This window comes from Perca fluviatilis, chromosome 7 (genome assembly GCF_010015445.1).
Source record: "Perca fluviatilis chromosome 7, GENO_Pfluv_1.0, whole genome shotgun sequence".
Lineage (NCBI taxonomy): Eukaryota > Metazoa > Chordata > Actinopteri > Perciformes > Percidae > Perca > Perca fluviatilis.
The window spans coordinates 15,318,199-15,339,319 of NC_053118.1; positions in this window are offsets into that span (position 1 = coordinate 15,318,199).

A 21,121-nucleotide genomic window follows, 5' to 3' on the forward strand; every position below is an offset into this window, starting at 1 on the left:
TTTTCCGGTCTTGTGAAGCTTGCTCAGTCACACTTAATATAGATCCACTGTCACATACACTTCACAAGTGTTTGTAGGATAAGTGCTGGATTTCACCAAGTGTTAAAAGCTTAATCCATCCAAATGTGTGAAACTGAGAAGTATTTTGTTCACACCAGAAGGAGTAAATTGACTGAGGTTTGGTGTCAAGCACTTCGCTTTGTCATAAAAGGGTTAGGGTCAATAACGTGACCCTTCATAATGATTAAACTTTCAGCCAACTGTTTAAGAGAGGCCTACATATATTGTCAACCACTGAACTGATGTGTTAGACTACCACATGGTGCTGTAGACAATGAACCCTGTTCGATTCTTATGTGCACAACAGACATGACAAAAACTGAAACAATGCTCGACTGTCAGTGAGAAAATTGTGGGGAACATACTGTAGAATTACTGCTGTAAGCTGCGTTGATGCAGTGGCTTCCATAGCTTGAATGAGAATCATGATTGGTAACACAGCAAGGATGGGCAGAGCAGCGGGGATTTTAACAGTAAGGGCATATTTGCTGGAGAGTTTATGGATTTGTCATTGGAGAAGACCAGATCTCCATGTTCCAGACTCTATAACGCATCAATTTGATTCCAAATAAGACTCCCACATAGGCCCCCGTTCCTTATCAGCAAACATGTCCATGTCAGTCTCCAAGATTTAGCCATGGCTAAATTCCTTCGTATTTTGGGCTGGCTGAATTATATGGACATCTACGCAGCTCCAATAGCTGCAGGCAGCGCCTCTTGAATAGCATTTTGTACATAAGCTTTAGCTTACTAGCCCAGGATACCAGGCCAATGCCTTATCCCTGTTAACAGAGACCCTTCTAAGACAGGATTAGTGGGGGAGATAGTCAGCAACAAGGGGGGGACGGTCCATCTCCAGGGAAGAACCATCGCTAACCCAACCGTAATTGCATTTGTTTAGATATGGAGATCACAGCAAAATGGAGTACTATGTTAGTCCAGCAATGCAATGTGATTTTGAATTAATAGCACCACAATACACAAAAAGCACCAGTCTATTAACAAGATGTTTGACATATTATTGTACTGTTTGTCTCCATTCTGCCTTGACTGTCATTTTTTTTTTATTCTCCTTTAGCCACTGTTAATTTCTTCCCTGTAAATGTATCACACCAAAATACTTATATACATCATGAAGAAATAAATTCACTCGGATGTTATGTCCATACCATATAAAGTATATTGTGTATTGTGGACAATAGTGAGCTAGTTTTCCCTGTGTGAAATAACATGAACAGAGACAGTGAGTGAGATAATGTAGAGGGAGGGTGAAAAAAACAAAAAGCAACCTGACTATCAGGTGTGACCTTCCACTCTTCTCCTAGTCTTCCATTCCTTTATGGGTTAACCATCCTTAATGCTTTATGTATGCCTTGTGTGACACTCTTTGCATAAATGATACCAAATAATTGGGATTTATAAATTATTCATTGTGTATTAATGCAGGTGAAATGGCTTTTTGGCTTGGACTGCTGTCTGTCGTTCAGAAAATAAAAGAGGAGGAGGTGGGGTATCATAGATACTTCGCTGAGGAAAAAATAAATAACCCCACAGAAATATAAGCAATCAAAATGCATGAGCCACGCATGGTCAGTGCAGCAACCTGAGTGTATCCTAACTAGTATTTTGTCTTCTTAAACAATAGCTTATAAAGTCATTTTTTAACTTTTTAGTTAAAGCATTGATTTTTTGCATATACTGTATGCATATGTAATGCAATACATCTCATTTATTTTGGTGGTTTTGGAAGGTATATTTAAATTCAAAAAGTAAAAACAGATTACCATAAATTGTTTGCCCAATAAAATGTTTTTTGGGGAAACATTGGATATAATAGCACAGGAGCCGTACTATAGGCCATACTGTGAGGCCTACAACAGCAACAGAGATGATCCCTCTAACGTTTAAGCAAAAATGTTAATAAGAAAAGCCACACAATTAAGAATTAACCTTATGCTAAAAGTTTCCCCCAAGTCTAACTGGTTAATGGCCTGTTATGCACGATTTGGCGCTCCATAAAGCAATGTTGTTTCCACTCACTGATACCTTTATTAATAATAAGGGATTATTTTAATGATATATTGTTTAAAGCAACACCATGTAACTTGACCCGCTTCAGTCCCCCTACAGGTTGTCTCATTGGAACTACAGCTGCAGCTAAAAGTTACATAGTGTTGCTTTAAGTTTAGTGTGTCAAGACCTGTCAGAGATATGCATCATTGTTCCCAGCTACTGCAGTTCAACATTGTGCAGTCTATCACTAGCATCTACCTCCTTTTGTTTGATTCATAAAACTACAGCAACAAAACATTAATATATAGAAATACAGGAATGGTATGTGATAAGACATAGTGGTAATAATGTATATAAAACCAATGCCATCACCAAAAGAAACACATGTCCGCACGCTAATGCTTTTGACCATTTTTATAATATACTTAATCACAGATTGCTCTCTTTCTTCTTCAGTGTCTCCTCAACTGCAAACTGCACTTATGGTCTCTGCCTCTGTCCTGAGCTAGGCAGGTTTAGAGTTCCCCCTATTCTTGTCCTAAATGCCTTGCATAATATCGTAATTACAGGGTTCTCGTGACCTTACTCTTAACACGTACTGACCCAAACATTTGAAACCGGGAGCATGGAAGGCTAGAAATATTTAGACTGAAAAAGAGGGACCCTACTCCTTCCCCGGGAGAGTTTTAGTGCGACATATTTCTTTTGGCAGGGGTCACGGGTGACTCGACGTACATCATCACTAACTTATTAGATCTTGAGGCAATTAGCCGAAAACAAACAGGCCAGACAGACCGGCTATTGAGTTGCCTGAACAGGGAGAAAATAGCCTATGGCGCTCAGTCATTTCAGAGCCGCATCAAAGAGGAGTCCGTTGCATCAACAGAAAGAAAGAAACACATTGTTGCGGTGTAACGCCTATACAGTACTGGGGGCTTAGCGCATTATTTATCCAGTGATTCAGGTTACAGACCCAACTTGCCCTGGTATAATAGGGTGGTGGAGAGAACTTTTCACCTGAACACTATAGCATGGTTAATTTAGGATTAAAAAATCCATTTAGGGTCCTCCCCTGACATGGGAATTCAAGCCTGTAGATTATATTGTGGGGGCTAGTCCTCAGTCTGTCACTGGGGTCAAGGGAACATCTTGATGTGCAGTGCCATAATGACTGCCACAAGACTGGGCGCAGAAATCTTAAACCACCCTGCTTTGCTCAAGGGGGGAGATATCACTTCCTCACATAATTGTCTGCAATAATCACAAATTGTCTTTCGAGTCGCCCTAGGACTGGACAAAGTGAGGTCTGTGAAATGCCATTTCCTTGGTATCACTTTTTAAACAGCTACGATTTTTTACTTCAGAGGATTTACTTTTTTTTTTAAATGTTAACGGCTTAATGATGTCATGTTGAGATGCACATTGTAAAGCAGGAAAGTATAAGAAACTAAGTTTGAGTAAAAAGTGGCAGAGACAAAGTGAACGATAAATGTTCAGTGACCCGCATTTACGAACAAAGTCAAGTTAAAAAAGACACACAAAAAAAACTTTTGCATTTCTCACACATATGTTGCATGCCTACCGTGTGGGAGTCATGCACCTGTGCAGGGTTGTCTCACAACTGCTGTGTTGTTTAAACTCTGTTCAGATCATAGTTAGGTATGAGACATCCTCACCACATATCAATTATTCCACAATTTAACACAACAGAAAGACGTTTAAGAAACAAAAGGCACTTTCATCAGCCTCTCGGAGGTGGAGACAAGGGGAAGAAAAATGGGAGTCTTTTGGATTTTCAGACTTATCGGTTTCATGTGAATGGCCACTGGAATGCCAAGATTTTAGTCTGCCTTTTTCCCACCAGATTTCTTTCCTTCTGGCCGTCTCTTTTTTTTAATTTCTTCATCATTCCCTTCTAAGGATCTGGTTCCTGGACATGATATGCCAAATTACCTGTGGTATCAGTTGTGCCACTGGCGATGCATTGTAAGCTTGTAAATTCCACACAAACCCCTCAGAAGGATTTGCCTCACCGCTGTCACTAACTTCATTGTCTTTGAAAAGTGGCGGTACAAAAGAGACGCCTTCTGAAGTTGAGAGCTTAGGCCTGGTATTATCATAACAGAACAACTATGTGCACTGGCAAGATGAGGAGCTGTTACAAATTGAGAGACTCAGATGAGATTTGATCAGGGTAATTATTCATGTCTTAAGACCCAAACTTGTCATTTTATTAGGCTTTTACAAAGGTTAACATTTTCACGTTTCTTATACCATAGATACAGTAGTTCATGACAGTAAAAAAGCATGTTAACATATTTGACAACTCAAATATAAGACACTATATTTTAATGTTACAGCCATGCAGCCCATAACTTAATGGTCATTGTGAAACCGATCCAACTGTGGATATCATGTTTTGACATCCTCTGCTACAGTATCTCAGATCCCAGATGCTATACAACCTATGAATCATTGTTCCAGGACATCATACATTACTGCACCCTTAGAAGCCCACTCAGATAAAGCCACTGTGGAAGTTGCCCTATTTGCAACAGCCTTGATGCACATTTCTCCTAAATTCAGTTTTGCTAGTGAGTGAAAGAAATGGCCCAAAAATGAATAACCACTCTAAAATTGGGGAAATAATATTCAGTATTCATAAAGAATGCCAAATAGTTGTGGGATTGGAAACTTTTTCTCGGGATGTTGTGGCTGTCACCAGATTCGTGCTGAAAAATGGATGATATATCATTGTTTAAACTAATGCTAAAACTCAAATGTGTGTCCCTGGTTAGATTCTAAGATCTCCTTCAGTTTATTAATATAGTAAAGTTAAAGTATGTATGTAAACCACCATGTGCAACGATGATTGGACTTTGTTTTCCTCAAGGTATTGTCTCTGTTGGACGTCTCATTAATCGTGGTTGTGCTTTCAGTTTATTAGAGTTGGATGGATTGTTTCTTTTTTGGATAGTCTCCAATAACAGGCTAACAAAGCAGTAGGCTGGGGGTCTGCATTATGTAATTGCACCCTGGTGTTACTATTCAGCATTTATGTTCAGCAATGGATGAAGCTAATATCCTTTACTATATCAGTATACAAAGCTGCTTAACACAACTCCCATGCTGAAACACTTAAGGAAATTAAGTCTTAATTAGTCTTTATTTTTAATAGAAATGAATATAGGTCAGTAGGAGTGTGATGCTTCTATAATGTCTTCAAACGGATACAGAGCAGTAACACACATGGTCTTTGTTACTGTTAAAGGTTCCATATCATGCTCATTTTCAGATTTATACTTGTATTTTGGTTTTCTACCAAAACAAGTTTGCATGCTTCAATGTTAAATTTTTTCATACTGTCTGTCTGAATATATCTGCGTCTGAAACGTTCCGTTTTAGTGGGTATTTGGTGTTTAAGCCCCCAACGTTGTCTTCCAGGCAGCGCTGCACTAGGGCTAGGCAAGAGTTACAGTTAGGGTTAGGTGCCTTGAAGTCAACGGTCGCAGTGCTGCCTTGAAGTCGACGGTGGGGGCTTAAAACACCATTGAGTGTTTTAGTGCCTGTCTCTTTAAGCCCCCATCCTAAAAAAAAGCCCAGTCTACTCTGATTGGTCAGTGTTTCTGCGTCTTCTGCATCAGCGCTCTCTGAGTCTCTGCACTGTCATTGCAGCCGTAGAATGACCGTAACGGCACTGTAGCTGCACTTTCTACGTACAGAAGTCCTGACGGCTCGTTTAAATGCACTATTTCTGAACACAGGCTGTGTGCATTTCTCTGTGTATTGAATGTTTTGATACTTAACAGTATTTATGCAGCCCCTCGACCTGCTTTATAATCAAGCAAGACATGAAAATCTCACTTTTTACAATATGGGACCTTTAAGTATCACTCACATTTATCGAACCTCATTCTAACAAATAATTTAGGGCTTGTTTTCACATTGTGCTCTCACACATATTACAAAAGTTAAAGCTAAAATTGAAATGAACTATACATACTGCATATATTTTAAAGAACTGAACCAAATTAAATACACAAATAATGCATACAGACAGAAATTAAAACAAAGTAAAACAAGAGATAGAATTAAGGCTTGCAAATATACACAATAATTTCACATGAAATTACCCTCATCGATAACACCAGTAAATATGTAAATATATCTAGAATACAATTACAATGAGGAGTTTTGAGTTGATCATTCAAAACATTGAGAATGTAAAACAAATGCAAAAGTTGTTGTTGCAAAGGAAAAAACATTTCATGAATCACAATTACCAGAAAACTGTAATGATCACAGAAGAATGATAACATGACTTGGGTTAAGATTTGTGTATTTTAAACATAGTTTGTTTACTCCAACTTTTTTAGATTTACTGTAAATATGTCAAATCCCCAAATCAAGAGGGATACAGAAATACATATAAATAAACTTTAAAAAGTACTTATAGTTAAACTGTTCAAACATATTCCAACACTAATCAGAAAGTTACAATGAAAAATGGTGCTTTTCCTATTCTTCTGTCTCCCCTATTGCACATCATGCCATAAACAAGGTGCTAAGACATGTATTTGAAAATGTACAACACCATTGATATTTATAATCAATATTTGAACATATTGCCAGCTGTTTGCAAAGGACATGGCCACATTATGGCATCATGTCACCACATGCTGTATGAACAGATGTTTAATAAACAGAGTATCACGTTAGTCATTACAGCTAGGTTGCAGTTTAGCATTCCGCTCTCTCTTAGGTGTGCTGTAAGCTATAATTTATGGTACCAACCGACTCTGCTGTTTGCAGCATATTGCAACACCCTCTTTTAAAACTTATTGTATTATTATAACTAGTTTACCTTAACGATCCAAGCTACGCTTACATACTTTTGCCTGAACTGACCCTGCCCAATGCTTGGATGGCTGAAAAACATGAGAACGATATACACAGAATCAAGTTGCAGACATAAATAAAAAAAAAGTGCAGTGTGCGTATTTGCAATCCATCACATCGAACATGTACACTACCCATGCACGATCAAAGTTTGAAGCACAATTAATACATTAAATTACAGCCCAATTATGGTGCCTCTTTGTTCAAATAGGTAGTTTGCATATCTCAGGATCATTTAGATGCAGTGATAAAACAGTCTGTAGCAGTAACACCAGTGACTGCTTTGCATAAAGTATCATCGCTGAGTCTCATCTCAAGACATTTTTTTTATGAGCCATGCTGGAGTGTTTATCTGGTGGCTGTGTGTAGAGGTGGATGATCTCACGGGGGCTGCTGGGTAGGTGGTGGGGTTGGGGCTGGTGGCTCATTGTCTAGGCATGACGGTGTTGTAGGGAGATTAGAATAACACTGACTATATTCTGTAAATGAAGAAGAGAAGCAAGGGAAGCCTCAGGAGTCCATTATGGATTTTAATAATACATCAAGGTAGTGTAACTGAATAACAGATCACAGAGGGAAGAGGGGAGAAAAAATACTCACGTGACATTTGGCTAATATTACAATATGAATTATGAAAACAAAAAGGACTTTTAGTTAATCTTGTCTTTCTACTTTTATTCATCTTTAGGCATTTTTTTTCTTCCTTTTTTTCCCCCTCTAACTTCCCCCTAAATCCAGAACACGGTGTAAACAAATAAAAGTGGAGGAAAAACAGTTTGGCATCTCTGTAGATTAATTAATGTGCCTGCGACTTGGCATCACCGGGTGAAAATTATGTGCATAAATAATATCACTAATTAAAAAGATGCAGATTAACATGCAAATAATGTTAATGAGGATCTGCAATTCCAGAGTGTATTCGCATAACATCAACAATTTAATGTGTTGGAAGGACTGTGTTTGCATTACATTAATAAAATTCAAAGACCCGTGCATAGAAAATTCTGTTGGAGTCTGTGTTTCCACTTGTGAGTTGTAAATTCTGTGGGCAGTAACAGCCACTTCTTTGGCAGATGCAAAAGTTATTATCTCAAAGGCTGGCTGAAGTGGTGCCATGAGCCAGTACGACCAGCTGTTAGCGAGCGGCCAGCCAGAAAAGCACTAAGACAATTAACTGTATTAGTTGTTGGGCTCCACTGTTTATTTTCTCTCAGATTAATTTCACATGGCTGACCAGAAATCTGCTGGAGAGGGGGAAACAAACAAAAAACAACACTTCAACTGGGAGCAAATGTGTGAAACTCTAGCTCCCCTCCCTACTTAGAGAAGCAAATGCTATCAAGAGAAATGCTTGTGGATATTGCATCAACAGTCTCTAATCCAGACACACTGCCATGTTTCATACGTGTCTCTACTGTACTGTATGTACGCTGGTGCAACACGAGAGGCAGATGGATCAAATTCTGATTCAATTTGTCAGATTATCTTATCAAGTTTTCTAATGCAATTCAGAACTTTAGTTCTTGAAAGAAGATTCTACTTCCAGCTCATCCAAAAAAAAGAAAAAGAAGACAAATACTGTACAAGCATGAAAAAAGAGTGTGTGGATTTAATGGATTTCACAGTAGAAATGAAATGACAAACTTGAGTGAGCGCACCCCTTCCTGTGGGGCAAATGTCTGCTGGATTTGGATCGTTACCTGCAGAATAAACAAGGCCTTTTCTTAACAAGGAAAAATACTGCCCGTGTCTATCAACACAGTGTCGAGCAGGGAAAAGGAAAGGCTCTCCAGTCTGCGGTGATATGCATCGACTGTACTCCAGAGGACATTTACTCTAAAGCCATTCATTTCACAATGGGCAAAGGCTCTTAGCCCGTTCATCTCAAAATGGGCAGAAACCCCGTAACAATAACATTTATCATAGATGGTACAATGTGGCTTTATACATTCCCAATTTCACCATACAATGGGTAACGTATTGAGCAATATGTCCTTATAGAAGACTTTGTCTTCAGGGACAATGATAGGAATAGTGTACATGAACATCATCGCTGAGAAATTATAAGAAAATAGAAAAAGAAATAATAAATGAAAGGGATATAATGAGACAGCACAGTACAGGAAATTTTATTAATGTGTTAAATTAGGTACCAACTCCTTTCTCATGCTGTAAAGTGATTAAACTATAATTTAAGAATGGACAACAAAACACATAATAAATAAATGTAAGGGTTTATAGCTGTAAGGTTAACCCAGTAGGTCTCTCCAAATATGATGCAGCATCAAATCATAAGCTATCACTGTCCATATCTTAAATGGCAGTTGTTTCCCGACTGTTGCCACGGAGTACGTGACATTGCATCATGACAAGCAGAACATTTGGATTATAATAAAGATATTTTTATGACATTGAAATTCGAGCAGCTGCAAAACATAAATCTTCACAAATTATAGGTCAGAACATTTGCCTTCTTTGTTTCCTCTGGCGTTATTACATGTTATTGAACGGAATACAAGTTTCATGCTCTTCAAAGTTTGTCAGCAATTGCTCGTAAATATGTAATAGAGTGAATGCAGTTATCAAAGCTGTGAAATAATAATCAGATTTTTTTTTTCTCTTCATAGACACTGCATTGATTTAAGAAAAAAAAAGTAAACATGTCCTCATTGTATCCACCGTTGTGTCTTTGCCTGTGTGCGAGGAAGATGTGGGGCCTGCTAAAATATTCAGGCACAGTGTATGCAAAGGATAGCTTCTCAGGACATACGGTTTGTATTATGCTTGGCATGGACTGTGCTACAGTGTGATATTCTGAGAGGAAAGTGGAGCGAGAAAAAATTAAAAAAAAAAGAGAAACACAATGACCTCTTCAGCTGGGCACGGCTCTAGCAGCTGGCCAATAACTTAAACAGGGCCTTGTAATATGCTTGCTTTGGGCTGCAGGGAACTGCACAGACAACACATAAAAATATGACAAGCAGATGATGGATTAGGGTCATAAGTCTCAGTTCAGCCGTACAAACTAAACATCATGATCGTGTGTTACGACAATACGGTTAATAGACAGAAATTAGCAGATGTTGATTGCAGCCTGGATACTGTCAGCATACCAACAGGCTCTGAGAGAGACATAGGTGGGCGGCGTGGCTGGATGGGGTGAACCGATACATGGAGCCAGGGAGACCCCCTGCCCATGGCATGTGTAAAAGCACAACCACAGATCTGACTACATTTTATGTTTCGTGTTCTTTAGTTTGTCCCATGATACCCTTTGCCTGCTGTAGACTCACCTGTCCGTGTAAACCTCCAACTTTTCAGAAAAAAGATTTTAAAAAATGACTAAAGCGTCAACTGTTTTTGATCTGCCAAGGTGCTGTTTCAAAGTTGTCACGGAGGGAACCCGTTTTTAATGTAATGATTTCGAGTTTTTATGTTCACCTCTCATAGCCTTAGGTGAAATGCACATTTCATCAAGGTTACGGAGGGCTGCTGTAGTATTTGCTCGCCTCATGAATGCAAAGTTGGCTTTGCCTCTCTGAAGGCTTTCGGTGAGATTTGAATGCTGAACTACAAAGCACTTGTTAGAGCGGAGCTTGGCAGATAATTACATTCAACCCTCCCAGTTATCTCTCAGCGCCGGACAGGGAAGCTGAAATTTCCTCAAATTAATTGCCGCCTTCCAGAACTTGTTGATCACTCCCATTGTTGTGTCTCTCTGTTGTGTTGTGTTGTTCTGTACTGCGTTGTTGGGATGATTCAGAAGAAGCATTGGTATACATTTGAGTAGAATAGCTTTCTTTCCATTTACATATTTATTAGTATTTTTTTTTTTTTTTTTTACAAAATGTGATTTATAATAACATTGCAGATTATAGAGTCCATGTTTCTATTGTGGCATTTACTATTATATATAATGTATTGTTAGTACTACATACTTTAAAATATATAGAAGCATTTACAGTCTCATGTTTAAATTGAGATTATTAGGTGTTGGTACAGATTTTAATAACTGCTCTTTGAGGTTTATAACTAGTGGGCAAAACCAGTCATCAAGAGAGGATATGTAAATGTCCTCATGGCAAAACAGTCTTATTTAAATATTCCTGAATTATATCCCGTCCAGAAAAAAGAAAGAAAGAAAGAACAAGTCATCTTCTGTTTCACAAAATGAGGACTTACAAATCTCAATTCAGAGAAAATTGAATAAACCCATCCATTCAGCTTAAACTAATACACAATTAATAGCACTCACAATGACTAAATTATTTTCAAACTCCAGACAGACAAAAGAGAGAGAGGGAGAGGATGAAAATTAAATCGCAATTATCATAAAATCCATCATTGTAATTCACACAGGCTGGGTGTTGCAGTGTTTGGATAGGTAATGATTTTCTAATATGAGAAGGCAATTTGCATAAATAGCCTGGAGATGGGTTATCGTCGTCATCATCATCATCATTTTCGATTCCGCACAATTACGATCCCTGCACTATATATCAGAGCTCACAGCTATGTAAAACCACAGCACTAATTAATAAGCCATTTACAGACTAGCAGCTAGTTACAGTTGGTCCTGCTGATGACCTTAGCGAAGATGAGCCGTCTCAGAAGTGCCTGTGTGTAACTACAAACATAATGATGTGCCAGGAGGGAATCATTAAAAATAATTTACACAAGCCTTCATTTACCCAGATCTTTTGATAGCACGCTTCCCCCGGTGTTTAGATCCGTGGCACAGAACCTCCTTACCATTTGGAAAGTGCCGGCCGGGGGAACGAGTGGGGATACCTAAGTGGTTAATTAAGAGCTGTTGGGGCGCCGGGAGAGCCTCCTGAAAAAAATCTCTCTGATGTCTGCCGTGTCAAGTGTCTCTCCCAGACTGAGCAGCGAGAGGTGGCTGCCACACTAGGCTAATTACTGGGGAAGGCAGGGAGCAGCTGAGCAGTGGAGAGGGGCCCCTAAATGAATCACTCTCTCCAAGAATCTAAGCATTTGCAAACACACACACACACACACACACATATATAATACACACACACATTGGCATACAAATATTTGAGCAATCAAAAACGTTTTGAGCCTAGTCGCTAGGCTGGCTGCTCCATTGAGCAAAAAGAGGAGGTATCGGGGGTGTGCTCAATCTGTGAGGAATGTGAAAGGGTTAACTACACCTGGATGAGAATGATGCTCTGACAGAGAGGAAGGTGTGTTTTCATTCCGAGGGCAAGGACAGAAGGGGGGTGGGGAGAGGGGGGGACAGAGAGAAAGAGTGAGGGGGAGAGTTGAACAATAGGCATGTTACTCAGATGGTATGATGAAACAAGTCCTGCCTCAGCTTAATGGTGTCATTCTCTTCCCTAACTGTCTCAAGTTCAGCACCATAGCTGCATGGTGCGTGTGCGCACATACTATGATTAATCAATAAGATATACTTTAGAGAGAGTCTTAAAATAGAGAAAACATTTGTTAGCTTAGAGCACATTTTCGGCTCTAAGTAAACATATACTTTGATAAACGGATTGATGGCTGGATAGTATAATTTTTGTGATGAGTAATATTTCGAATCAAAGAATATACACCCCTGCTGCCCATTCCTACTTAATGCCTTGATTAAAAAATTTGCACTTTCCCCCAACGCTATAAAGTGCCAAGAAGGAAGTGTACCAAATATGTCCCCTTTAATCTGCAGAATTCCCCACTGTAGTGTCAAAATTCTGTTCAAACGAAAGTGCTGCCAGGGAGAAAGGGGCTGAACAATGCTGCGGGATGCAGGCTATAGCTGCCGTGAAAGCCTATGCTGATCATGATACTTTGGACCAGGCCCTTGAATGTGCTTGGCTCCTTCCTCTTTCCTTCCCTCTCTGCCTCCCTCTCTCGTTCTCCCTCTGACTCCAGACCATCCTACGGAGCGAGCAGAGGGAGAAAGGGGCTAGCCGGGGGGAAAAGATAGACAATAAGGGTTTTAAAGCCTCGGAGCTGCCTACAGCAAAGCCGCTTTCCAGGCAGCGTGGAGCCAGGCAGCCGCTACCAAGCCAAGCGCTCCAGCCACATCAGCCATGACAGAAGGCTGGCAGAACAATCATCTTAACAATATGGCTGAGTCGCTGACCCCACACTGAAATGGGGCTATCGCTCCAACTATGGCTAGTGTTATGGTTGGCTTGCCACTGGCGCTAATAGCTCAACAGTGAGCCAGGCCTTGGACCAGGCTGGTTGTGATGGGACTGCTGTAGGCGTGTGTTGGTTGTCGAGGAATGTGAAGTCACAAAAGCTCAGGCAGTGGAAGTCTGCTCGATCATTACCATGAACAAGATGACGATTGATGAGAATCACATTGGTGGTGGTAGTAATGGATTTAATGAGAATGACGATAATTAATATTTTGGTATAGGTCACAAGACATATTGTACATAACTATTTCCATGCACACATTATATGAGAACTTGGCACCGATATATATGTATATGTACCCTTAACTGTTATCCTTTGCCAAATTTTAAAACCTTTTCCTCTGAACTACTGATTTTAAAAATTTTAACTTTTTTTTTTTATTATTCCACAATGACTTCAAACTGTTAAAATACCTAAATGCAGTATCATCCTTAAACTCATCCACGTGACTTATAGAGAGCACCACGTGCAGACCTGTGATCCATGTTTGGTCCCCTCCCACGGACTAAGAAACACTGTATTAAAGCTAACCCTCACCAAATGACTGTGTGCCCTTCCATATAATCAGTTGCTATATAAGAAAAGTAGGAGTTGGACTTCACAGCTCCAATTATGTGCAACTGCAAATCCGTAAATGTTCTAAAATACCCAGACCTTGCAGTTATCACAGAAATACTATAATTATTTTAATTGACCGGGCTACTTCTATCAAGCCGAAAACCTGGATATACCTTTGTGAGCTGGAAAGCTTGCAATTATATGTTTCAGTACGGAGCGAGAATTTTTTGTTTTTTTGAGAATGCTTAGGGATTAGGGGAGAAACAAACGTGCTATTATACGATTTCCGCTTGTGTGTATTGTACTTTAAAGAGGCACTTTACTGCTTTCCTTTACATCACAATGGCAACACACTGTTTGACTTCAGATAAATGTCCTCTAGCCGAAAGAAAGAAGAAGAAAAGATCCTGCTGTGAGTGTGCTGTAAATCAAATCTCAGGTAGAGCTAAATAAAATATAATCTAAAGAATAATAATTACTACTGTACATGCTAAATAAAATCCAACTATATCATTGAATGATTTTCTTTTAGATCAAGGATATTAAAACAATGACTGTCGCCCATAATAAAGATTAAAGCTTTAACCAATCGTATCATACGTATTATATATAAATTATTTGAGCCAAAAAGTAAATACCGTTGGGAGCACATGAACAAATGTATGAATAAATAAATTGAGAAAAAAAGTTCTTGCAGGATAATATGCAGTTCAGGACCATGGGTAAAAAATAAAACAAACATAGACTTCCGTCCTTCCTTAAGGACCTTTATTCCCCTATAATCTTATAGGATTTGTGTAAAATACAGCTGTCCACAGACTAGTTGTGTTATTTGAGTCAAAAACAGATATTTGCACTAAGGCTGAAGTCCCCAGACTGAAAATGAGAGGTGTAAGAAGGCATGGCGGGGCCCCAGGGCGTGGGCCCTGTCGCCAGTGTTACCCAGGTTACACATAAACACACAAAATGGAGAGGAAGTGTCTTGTCCTGTGTGTGCGTGTTTATGTGTGTGTGAGTGTGCGTGCGACCGCAAAGGGTTAACACATTGTGCACAAAGGATCGCAGCTGCAAACAAGCAAACACGCATACAGTATGTAATGCCCTAGTTGTTTGGCCGGGGTATGAGGCGGCTAAGAAAGTCCACACAACCGAAATGATAGTTACATGTTTCTGTAAGTTTCTGAAAACTATCTGTATTTTAAAATGTATTTATATCAAACAAATCAAATGGAATAACTGAGACCAATATATCAGCTGGTAACTCTGCATTAGCTAGTTCATTCACCCCATTAACCAACAGTTTAAATCCGTTACCATGTACAGTGTACTATCACACCACTACTATCTATCCTCATTCATTCACTTCACCACATAATGAAGCGTTGGTGGAAATAGGGAAGACTCGTAAGTATGCGTAGTAACTAAGCGTACACGCTTATGGTTTTGTATTTGCATTCTACTCACTTTTTTTCTTTTTTTAATGAGATGAAAATGAAGGATTTTGCTTTTAATGCCACATTTTCATGCCTGCCACGCTTCACGCAGCCCTGCGAATAAACACTGGTATCAATGGTTGGCCAGAAAGTAGTGCCATAAAGGCTGCCATGAAATTTGTTTATCTAGCTGCTGAATTGTATTCAGCTGGGGATATATGGCATAATAATGCAAGAACTGTGGGCTCTGTAATTAAGTCTGTCTTCAGATGCTTTAGAAGCAATTCATTAACACAGTCGCTCACTCTCAGCTGAGACGCAGAAAGCACTGCCATCCAGTTAATTTATTAAATTATATTTTTTTAAGTTTTTGGACTAACCAAGGATAACTTTTTCCCTCTAGTTTCTTATAATTAATATTTCTCATTATGAGTTTTGCAATACAATAATTAGTGTTCTAAAGGAAAGCCATTAAAAGCTACAAGATGTTTTTGAGTATCAGTTTGTGATTTTTTTCAGAACATTTTGGATATTATAGGTCCATTTCATAATCTTTAACCCTCTGAGGACAAAGGCACCGGCGAGTCCAAGCGATGTTTGACAGCACTCCTACTCAAAAAGCATTATTACAAAATTTCATTTTAGACATTTATTTACTATTTTATTAATATATTACGCTACTTTGGTGAACCCAAGACTTTTGTTAACTCATCTTAAGCACCAAAACAACTGAGTTCAGGTATGTTTTCAGAGATTTGAGAAATATTTTGCTTTAGGGCCAAATGATCTCTTTATACATTGCTCTGAAACTATTTTGGGCCTCACTATACAGAAAGCTGAGTTTGTTCTGAACATTTTGATATGAAACACATGGGGATCAGGTTATATGCAAATACCCTTAAAAGGAGAATTCAAGAAGATATCTAAAAATGCCGTCGGACCTCAGAAGGTTAAAAAAGAGGCATTCAGTATTGGTTTTGCACGACACATAAAGTTGTAAAGAACTATTGTCCACTATCTTTGTTAAAGCAATAATGTAATTACACTTTCCAGTGGTTAGCAGGGTTTTTCATACGATTCATGGTCGGGGTGGAGCAACAGTGTGAAGGCAGTACAGCAAACGTGTAAAACTGTGTCTTTGATGAAGACTATAACTGTAGATGGCAGTCTGGCCTCTACTGTCTGCTTGTCTGAGTGGAACAGTAGTTCTTGTTGTACCATGTGAAATGGATCATATTTGAATTTAGACAGATGCCAAGTGTTTCTTTCCCCCCCAAAAAATATTTTTTTAAGGAGTGCCAACAGATCTCTCTTACATGCTTTGTTTATTTCAAGTTATTTTATTCACGTCTAGCCCATATTTTTACTTGTTCCTAAATACTTAGAACAGCTAACAGACTGTACTTTTGCTCTGTTTGCCAATATAACCAGTCAAGTCCAATATTGCTAAAACCTCATTCTAGATGGACGATACCAATTTGCATTAATTACAGCTCAAGTGTTGTGATGTTTAGAGAAGAAATTGCTACTGTTTCCACTACTATTAAAAGCCTATTAAAAGGTGTAACTTTGTTTGACTCACGACAGCATTTTTTAAATTAAGTTGGTTCAATACACTCCCTATGTCATGTAAAAAACATGATAACGACATGTAAGTCATTTGAGGTTTCCCTACATAATGCTTGCAATAATTGCAAGGTAAGGCACATATTGCACCATGTTGTCAAGTATTCTCATGGTGATGCACAGTCAAAAAGCCCTTTTTCCTTATTACATTTTGGACACTTTTCAATTTGCCGCAGAGGCTTCGCCAACTTTAAAGTGCCTACAAATTATGAAATGAGGCTTTTGCCCCTATTGCGCTCTTGCCAACTGGCTGCCTATGGCAACACATCCAAAGCTAAAAAGTTGTTTTTTCAAAGCCAGGCCAATTAAAGGATCTGAAAAACAACATAATTTAAACTGTGATCATTTGGCAGAACCTTGGAATGAACAGTGGCCCCTGTAATGGCCCATCTAAGGGTGCTTCTGACTGCTCTGGAGGGACACTAAACAGAGAGAGATATACTGTATATATAATTAATATAAATCAATCTTAATGTTGCGTTAATGTTCATGCTGTTTATTGTGTTCTGTCCGAATATTTGGACAAATAGTAGTTTGATGCTTTGGCAACATTGTTATTAAAACTTTCATGCCAATAAAGCCTCTTTGAATTGAAGGAGAGAGAGAGAGAGAGAGAGAGAGAGAGAGAGAGAGAGAGAGAGAGAGAGAAATCTGCATCATGTTCTGTTTGCATCTGATGGACTTTCTGGGTCAGCGGTGAAAGAATAATTATTTGCATATTGAGTACACACACACACACACACATCTGAACACACATTTAATGAAGTGCTTGAGTAAGGTGACAAAACTGGCTAATAAAAAAACAATAAAGATAATGCCATGGCTAGATTCATGTCAGTGATCTGAAGCATACTTTACGGAAGGGAACCTTACAGTCACTCCTTGACAAAACAGTCATCTTATTTACAAGGCTCACAATAACCCTACGCAAATGTCGAAAAGAGGAATAAAAAGAGGGGAGGAAAAAAATAATTAGCATATTAATCTTTTTTATGCCGTCATCTCTCAGGTCCAGGGGACCCACGGTGTAATTTAAATCTAAATGCTTTCCCTGGCATTAGAATTCATTTTAGATGGGTCAATTGTTCCATAATAAAGGGATAGAAGGTGTACTTCATGCAAGAGATTTATGTTTGCCATTTGTTCATATTCATGTGCTACTGAATACCCCTCAATTCAAATGGTGATGGCAGCTCATATCAGTCGAGCTCCAGACCTACAGATCACTAACCGGCAGCAATGAATTTCATTTGTGGAGGACAAAAAGAGGAGAGAGAGAGAGAGAGAGAGAGAGAGAGAGAGGGAGAGAGGGAGGGAAGGAGGGAGAGAAAGAGAGACGTGGGGGGATCAGCTCCCCAACACAGTTTATTGATTTTTTTTCCCCCTGCTCGACAGAAAGCCTGTATAACAGCTCTATTGCCCTCATAATGATTAGTGACAAAAGTTTAATTAAGCAATTATGAAGCCAATAATAGAGTTGTCTGGTTTGCTTAGCTTTAGACTGTTTAAGACTTATCTCCCTCTCGCACATCACAGCAGCTGGAATGTGCTTGAAGAGATTAATGCCGCGAGAACACAGATGCCCACTTTAATACAGCGCCATGATGCCGTTTGAATGAAGTTGAGAACACAAGCGTCTCTTTATCAAATTACGAGTCTGCTTTTCATGAATATGGAGGAAAAAGGGGGGAAAAAACGCAGCAATGGCTTCAAGGTGTAATTATAAAGACATACAACAGAAAGACACACAATTCCGTTTTAGTAATCTCCCCATATGAAATATGCATGATAATGTATCACTGAATAAAGACTTACAATGTTCTAAGAGGCTTTGGCATTTTACATTTGCTCAGACAATTGGATATTTCTCAATGTTTCTTAATGTTATACGCGATCCCCCACCTCTCCTTTTTTGTTTTTGCATCTTTTGTTTTCTCTGAAAATTGATTAGATTTTCTCCCCTCTCCATACAGGCAGCAACAAATGATTGATGCTAACTTTGCATTTAAGTAGACCTGTGGGTAATGAATGCGTGATTTACACAGATATTTGTTAAAGAAAAAGTGATATTCAACACAATGTGGTAAATTAATAAATAGCTTATATGTCAAGAATTTGTTGGTAGCAAACCAAAAATGCTTCCGAACCCGAGCTGTTGTTTTCCCGATTAATTACCCAGATATCAACCAATTGCATGCACTATACACATTTTCTGTCCTACAATTGCATAGTCACATAATCTCTAAAATAAATTATTTGTTAAGCTCAGATCTGTAAAGCAGATGGAGTGTGAGTGGACTTCAGTGATTCTGCTGTATTCGAGGAAAACTATATATATATATATATATATAATATGGCATGAAAGAGCTGTACTGACTAGTCTATAAAAAGTCATCGGCCCTCTGAGCTTATCCACATTTACTATGAGCGCAGCAACACAAAGTTGTGCGCAGTGATGGCCTAAATCCTGGAGGAAGCACATGAGCAAACAAGCTGAACCGAGGCTGTTGTTAGTATTACAGCATATCCAGTATTTATATGTTCTGAAATAAAACTATTATAAGAAAGGGAATCTGAGACGGCTCTGGGACATGTTTACACCATTTTAGATAATGCCTGCTCTTGCTCTACATATTGAATCACAGATTAGTCTAATATCATGTATTACAGTGTTGTATAAAAGGAGGTCAAACTCGGTTGGATTTAATGGGTTTTCGTAGTATGCTTTTCCAGTTTTAGATTCTTTATTCACAAAGTGGTCTGAGTTGAAGAAATGTGCCTGTGTGCCTTCTGTCTATTGATGGTGGTATATAAACCGCTTGCATGTGCACCCATGTAACATTTCTTATCTTAAGTTTGTTGAGTAATGTTACAGAGACTTCATAGATGGATTAGCGGATGTGTTACCCACTCTACTACTGTACGTTTGGCTGCTACATGCATATGTCTGCATACACTTCACTGCAATCTCCTCCTATACTTTGGGGTTAAATCTTTAAACCTTCAGAAAAATTCCAGCAGTTTTTCAGGTCACCTCAGGTCTCCCACGGTATCTCCCTCTCAGTTGGGTGTCAGAGCACAGCGAAGGGTACTATCTGAAGACGGAAAGCAAAATAGAAACAAGGAAAAGGAGAATAAGCCCAACACAATAAGCACAATATCCCGCACCACATGCTGCGTTGTGGGATGTTGTGCTCTCTCTCTCCTTTTCTCTTTCTCCCCGTGGCTTCCTAGGACAATGAGATGACATGCTGAAGGTGGGACTGCATCTGGCATCATATTTAAACAGGGCTGCCACATCTCAGGAACACGGGTCGTTGCCAGATTGCAGGCTAATTAAGGAGCTTCTTGGATGACCATCAGTGCCTGTCGGTGGGCAAGGTAGCGGGCTGATCCTTGCTCCGCCACACTCCCACTGTGAGGCGTTGAAAAGACGAATGGCCACTGAAACCCCCTCAGGACCTCATAATACTACATATTTTCCTGCAAAACAAAAGATATCCCTTATGGGATTCCTATTTCCCTTTTCCCTGTGTCCCCTCCCCCCTTTTCAAACAAGTGTAAATTACCTTGCTTTTTGGACAAGTGTTCAAGTGGCCTGTCCACACACATTAGCCAATTTTCGCTAAAACAAATAGGCACTAAAATATGTATTTCACAGATGCTAGCAGTTGAATGCAATAATTAGCAGTGGTATAATACACCGTGAAGGTTATTTAATGACTTTGTCCTCTAATTTTGCAATAAATAATTGTTTTGTATAATTAAAGGAGAGACATGCAATGAAATAGATGGGCTTGGCTTGAGGGGGAAAAGACCAAAGCTGTTATTGTGTTGACAGATAATCAGCCTGTTAACTACTTCAGAGATAACATTTCTGTGGGTACATTTTGACTTAATTGCATTGTAAAAGTTCTGCTTTAGCAAGGAGGGCTCAAGTGAGAAGCCTCTCCATTGTTTTTGTATTTGGCATAATGCCTGTTTATGACAGGCAATATAACATAGCAAAGCACGGCCAGTTTGACAGCGAGTGGGAAGCCGGAATTGTTTACTTGACTTCATTTCTTTTCCACCACTTGCTGCCTTTATTTCGTGCCAGTGTGAGAAAAGCGGAGGGAAACAAGATGTGGTTGAAAAATGCAGCTGGCTGGCTGCTTGGCTAATAAGATGCCCATCATGCTAGCTAGCACTGCTGATTTGTGTCTCCCTCTAACTCTCTCCATGATTACATTCTAAGAAGCCCCCCTCTCTTCCCCCAGCTGATCCTCGTCTTGTTACGTGGCATTAATGACACTTCAGTCATTGTGGCTTTCAAGCAGAGCCCTTCCACAGTGAACAGAGAGTTGACATTTCCTGAC